Raw genomic sequence first — 6,143 nt, 5'->3', positions numbered from 1 at the left:
CTACTACTACCAAAAAAATGATAGGGATTTTTCTTTTTAACAAAACAATTGTTTTAAAGCTTCGTCTCAACTAGCATAACATTCCCATAGTATGGTCAAATTACAGATATATATACATGCTTGGGCATGTGTATATATATATAGATATATAGATATATATATATATTGAAATTGCTCTGCTTGAAGTTCAACAGATTTATATCACAAGGCATTTTCACCCTTTCTCAGGGTGAGATGATTGACTCAGCAGCATTTTAATCCATTTGTATCCAAACAGTTGTAAACAGGTTACTTACATAACACTATTTTCTTTGGCCTCCTTAAGTGCTTTCTCTATCAGGTGTGCAAATCAGTGTGTTGTAGTACATATTTACTGGAGTGTTATGTTACCGGGTTCACTCCCAAGTAAGCATGCTTAGAAATAAAGCTTCAAACTCTGATATTATCAGTTAATCATAGCACAATCTTATGTGTGCCTACTCAAAAGTAAGTCCTGTGGTACTGTATTAAATGGGGCATAATCACAGGAAATTGTGCACAGCATTGCAGCCCTAGATGCAGAGGCGTAGGAAGGTCAGGTGGTACCCAGTGTGGAAAATTTCTTGTGTCATTCCCCCCCCCCATTGATTTTTTATTTTTATTTTTGCCTATAACAATAGTTTTACGTTATTTCATATTTTCTTACAAAGGAATGTGGATTCTGGGCCTCTGATAACAAGCAGGCGACTGTAAAATCTACAGGATGGATTGTGTTTTGGCTTGTGTTATTTTATTTATTGTTTATTTCATAAAATTTATGTTTAAAAACCTGCAAAGTCAAAACAAAATAAAAAAAATCCTTCCAGTAGCACCTTAAAGACCAACTAAGTTAGTTCTAGGTATGAGCTTTCGTGTGCATGCACACTTCTTCAGATACCATGCACACGAAAGCTCATACCTAGAACTACCTTAGTTGGTCTTTAAGGTGCTACTGGAAGGATTTTTTTTATTTTGTTTTGACTATGGCAGACCAACACGGCTACCTATCTGTAACTGGAACCTGCAAAGTGGTTTACTGAAACAAAAAAACAAAAAAACACCACAGCAGTAAAATCAAGAAAAATTAACAATCCTACTTTGAAACATTCAAAAGATAAAATATTAAGGTTAAAATTACTTCAGCTTCCTAAGCATCTAGGTATGCTTGCCTAAAGAAGAATGCTTTTAGCAGGGGCCCGAAAAGAGTCTGGCAAAGGCACGAACGAATTTGTTGCAATTGGCGGGGAGTTCCAAAGGTCAGGTGCTGTCCCAGTAAACAATGCAGTACGGATATTATGTGGAACCTGTAGCAGTGCTTGAAACTACTGAAGAGGAGGTTTTATTTATTGTGATTTCACCATGCTCTGTATTATCTGGAACAGCCTGAAGACTTGATGCAGAGAGGAACCCCACCCGGGTTTCCCCGTAACAGGCAGGGAGCCAGCTCAGCTGGAGAGAAACACATTGGAGGAGGGGAGGACAACAGTCCGCCCATTTGATCCTCTTTGGGATGCTGGCGCTGGGCTCTGGGACCCCCCTCCCCCAAATATTTATTTGTCTTCAATGTATTGTGACCACTGTGATTCTATAGCACAGATCCTTTTTAAATTAAACACTTTCTCTGAAATCAAAATGGCCTCCTCAGCAGCCAGGAAAGTCGGCCTGTGTGGCCCCGCCCCCAACCCAGCTGGCCAATCGGCTGCATGCAGGGGGCGGGGCAAAGGCAAGGCCTAATCTACTTGGCCTAATCTCATGCTCTTCACACAGGCTGACTTTCCAGGACCCAGGAAGCCCAGTGGAGGAAAGGGCAGTACAGTGGTGCCCCGCAAGACGAACGCCTCGCAAGACAAAAAACCCGCTAGACGAAAGGGTTTTCCGTTTTTCGAGGCGCTTCGCAAGACGAATTTCCCTATGGGCTTGCTTCGCAAGACGAAAACGTCTTGTGAGTCTTGCGAGTTTTTCCCCTTTTTTCCCCTAATAGGGTTGCTTCGCAAGACAAAAAAACTGCAAGACGAAGAGACTCGCGGAACGGATTATTTTCGTCTTGCGAGGCACCACTGTAGGGCGGTTCCAAAGGTCTTATCTTACTAAACTAGGGATTATATAGCTATATCTGAAATTTCATGCGTATCAGTTAATATATTGACCCTGCGCCACTGAATTGAAATTTCAGCCTTCAGGACACAGGAAAACGGCCAAGTAAACAGCTGTTTTCGTGGAGGAGGGTCAAGATATTAACTGATATGGACAGCAAATAGCCGAGACGGGGCAGGCCATCAGAAGCGCGCCCCCTTCGCCGCCTTGACCGGGTTGTGGGCAGGGAGCGATGACTGACGCCGATTTTACGGCTGCCGATTTCCCCCCCCCCTCGCCTGTGCCCCTGGCAGGGGCCCACCTCACCACCCCCTAGCTATGGCCCTGGTTGGTGCTGAACTGAACTGAAAATGAAATATACACTTTAACTGTCAGAAAAATATCCTAATGTATAAAATATAAACAACCAGAAAGGCTGAACATGGAAATGCTGCAGAATCTGCCTAATCAATTTTTAAAATACCAAACCTCAATACTTATTCAGTATTTCAGTATAGCTCATTAAAGGAAAATACATTTTCCTCTTAGAGGAATTTTTGAAAAGACATCCATTTCTTGAAAGCAGAGAGCAGAACACAGCTTGACAGGTAAAGTGTGTATTTCATTTTCAGTTCAAAGCTGTAAAAATTTAAATACATCAATCAAAGGATGGGGCGTGGGGGTGGGGACTAGGAAGGAGACCTGAATTGTCCCAGTAGAATCACAGTACTAATTAATCTACCAAATCCAGAACACCACACATTCAGGTACATTTCCCCCCCTGTTGGCTTCTTCTTTTATAATCTTATATATTGAACTTATCCCATGCAAAGATTTAGATATTAAAAGGTAAAGGTAAAGAGAGTTTAAAGCAGTATCATACCACTATAAACAATAATGGCTTCTTCTCAAAAATCGTGGGAACTGTAGTTTCTCAAGGGTGCCGATAGTTATTAGAAAACCTGTTTCCCTCATGGAACTGCAATTCCCAGAGTCCCGATGGAACTGGATGGATTGTTAAACCACTCTGAAAGTTGTAGCTCTGTGAGGCCTCGCATAAACATGACCCAATACCATTTGAGCCAAAGAGTCAACGGCTTTATTTCTCCAAAGCAGAGAAAACACTTTATTATGACAGTGTGGCCTTTGCTCTTCAGTCCAGGGTACTTTCACTGTGAGCCCCAACGCTTGTTCTGTTGCATACCTTTGTGGAGGAAAACTTTGGACCAAGGTTATCAAGTCCATTGCACTCCTGCCCTGTACTTGCTGGAGGGTGCTGAGGCAAAGATACTGATGACTTGATATGGGACTATTTGTTTTGCACTCACTTTTGCTGATATAAAGAGCAAACAGGGACCTTTTACTATTACTCCAGATTTATATTAGTGCAGTTCAGTTTTACAGCTTCTCTGCTTAAACCACTGGCAAACCCCTTATGTTGTAGCACTTAAGTTTAATTAGGGTGTTATCAGTAGCACTGGTGCTTCTGAGATGTACATTTGTAAACCACAGGGAGCTAACTTGTGATAAAGATGTCACAAATTCGGGGGGTCATGAAGGGTGTAACTAGGGTGATGTCTCCATGGACTATGGATAATTGATTAGAGTACATTTAGAACCCTAATGTAAGGTTTGAATAAGATATATATGTAAGAGATACTCTGTGTCATTTCCATAATTGTTTTGCAGTTATTTATTATATTCTGTATTTCATTTGTAGACATGGAGCGTTCTCTTTCTGGATCCTGTCATTGCTACCCTCACACTTGAAAATAATAATAATAACAAAAGACAAACAAGGGAGGTGATCAGAGACAACTTCAGGGTCTTCTTCAGTCAGACTGCTTTTCCCCACCTCTCTGCAGCAGGACTAAATGGACACCCTCCGCTCTCCGGGAAGGAAGAAGGAGGCAGCAGCAGGCAGCCAGCCAGGGGTAAGCTCAGGAATTGCTCCAGGCAGTCTGTTCCTCCCTTTGTATCATTTGCTTTAGTTGTTTTAAATCTGTAAATTGCCTTGAGTAACTTGGCAAAAAGGCAGTAAAAAATGCAACAAGCAAACAAGGAATGGAACATCGCATGGGCAGCTGTGGCATTATGTGGCCGGAACAGGAAAGGCTGTGGCCTTAACTATGGGGCCAGATCAGATCCGTCCTCCCTGCTTAGCTGTCACGCTGCACCTGCTCTCCTGCTCAGTAAACCTGAAGCACAACCACACAAAGACACTGGGTTGACCATGTACTAGTATACACTTGTCTCATACTTCCCTTTGTACAGTGGGCTGATTTCTACATGAACTCACATACCTGTCTCTGTCCTTCATCCAGGCAAGCACATGTTATTATCAGAGTTCAAGGACACATTCCACCTGGGTGGTGGTGGTGGGTAGACACACAAGGGCTGTAGTGTACTTCTTCTCCCCCCCCCCCCGGGCGGAACATGCTTTAAATGTGCTCTAAAGCATACGTATGTAGGCAGAGGGCAAACCTTTAAAGAGGAGTTTGGCGTGGAGAAAGGGGGCATCACCTGGGAGAATTCTGAGGGCAGATAAAGAGGCCTGGAGAGTCACATTTGGTCCCTGAGTACGTTCCCTGCTGCCACAGCAATACAACAGGTCAAATCTGTGTCCAGGGCAGCTGTTTACCAGCTCCATCTGGTACGTAGGCTGAGACCCTATCTGCCTGCGGACTGTCTCGCCAGAGTGGTGCATGCTCTGGTTATCTCCCGCTTGGACTACTGCAATGCACTCTACGTGGGGCTACCTTTGAAGGTGACTCGGAAACTACAACTAATCCAGAATGCGGCAGCTAGACTGGTGACTGGGAGCGGCCGCCAAGACCATATAACACCGGTCTTGAAAGACCTACATTGGCTCCCAGTATGTTTCCGAGCACAATTCAAAGTGTTGGTGCTGACCTTTAAAGCCCTAAACGGCCTCGGTCCAGTATGCCTGAAGGAGCGTCTCCACCCCCATCGTTCTGCCCGGACGCTGAGGTCCAGCGCCGAGGGCCTTCTGGCGGTTCCCTCATTGCGAGAAGCAAAGCTACAGGGAACCAGGCAGAGGGCCTTCTCTGGCGCCCGCCCTGTGGAACGCCCTTCCAGCAGATGTCAAAGTGATAAACAACTACCTGACATTCAGAAGACATCTTAAGGCAGCCCTGTTCAGGGAAGTTTTTAACGTGTGATATTTTACTGTATTTTTGGTTTTTATGTAAGCCGCCCAGAGTGGCTGGGGAGGCCAAGCCAGATGGGCGGGGTATAAATAATAAATTATTATTATTATTATTAATAGATACTGAACCTCCATGTCCCTGCAGTTGTGCTGGCAATGGCCACTGGGCCTCTCTGTAACCCAGGTCCATGGAGGGGATACTCTTAAAAGTAGGACGATAATTCCTCCTTCATCCATCACACTGCAACCTACCATTTTAGGAGCACCCACTTCCTATTTTGTCATTTCCTAGCAGGGCGTTCCATTGTTTTGTAATGTCAGTGCTGTTGTCCTCATCTAACCTTGTGCTGCAAACAGTACCTTGGCAACGAAAATGGATCCTGTGAATCCTCATGGTTGCAAATTGACATACTTCAGCTGGTGTTGGGAGTGGGGGAGCCTAATGATGGTGAATCTGTATGTAAGAGTCAGACAGCTGCTGAATTCCTTGAAGGCATTGTGGGCTAAGAGCCTAAAGGAGCATTTCAATTGTAGCAGAACACTGAGGCAACCACATTGAGGTTACTGATGTACCAGGCTCACAACTAGCTGGCCGGGGGGGGGGGGGCAGAGCCTGAACTTTATTTGTTTTTTTAAAAGAAAAAGTATGTGCCTAGCCCCTCTAGAAAAATAAAAGTTATGAAGCAAAATGTGCAAGTATCCTTAGAAGCAATTTCTGTGAGATGAGCCAGCCTACCTGCTGCCACCTTTTAGTGTTTTTAGCCAATGAGTGACAGACAGATGTCAACAACAACTTGAAATGCAGCTGGAGAAGTGATGAGTTCTTTGCAGTTAAAACCTCTCTAGTGTGTGCAGGGTTCTAATAATTTACCGTATTTTTCGC

The 6,143-nt window shown here is 44.1% G+C and overlaps 1 long non-coding RNA gene across 1 annotated transcript; it reads left to right on the top strand.

Annotated features, from left to right (window-relative positions):
- The first annotated feature begins 4,000 nt into the window (after positions 1–4,000).
- LOC309351128 lies at positions 4,001–5,890 on the top strand. Its single transcript, XR_014160706.1, has 2 exons — positions 4,001–4,702; positions 5,381–5,890. It is a non-coding gene; the product is annotated as an uncharacterized lncRNA (long non-coding RNA).
- Positions 5,891–6,143: the final 253 nt, after the last annotated feature.

This window comes from Podarcis erhardii (assembly GCF_964252035.2).
Source record: "Podarcis erhardii genome assembly, chromosome: 10".
In the NCBI taxonomy this organism is placed as follows: Eukaryota; Metazoa; Chordata; class Lepidosauria; order Squamata; family Lacertidae; genus Podarcis; species Podarcis erhardii.
Note: the sequence above shows the minus strand (reverse complement) of the source record. Positions and strands in the feature narration are given on the sequence as shown.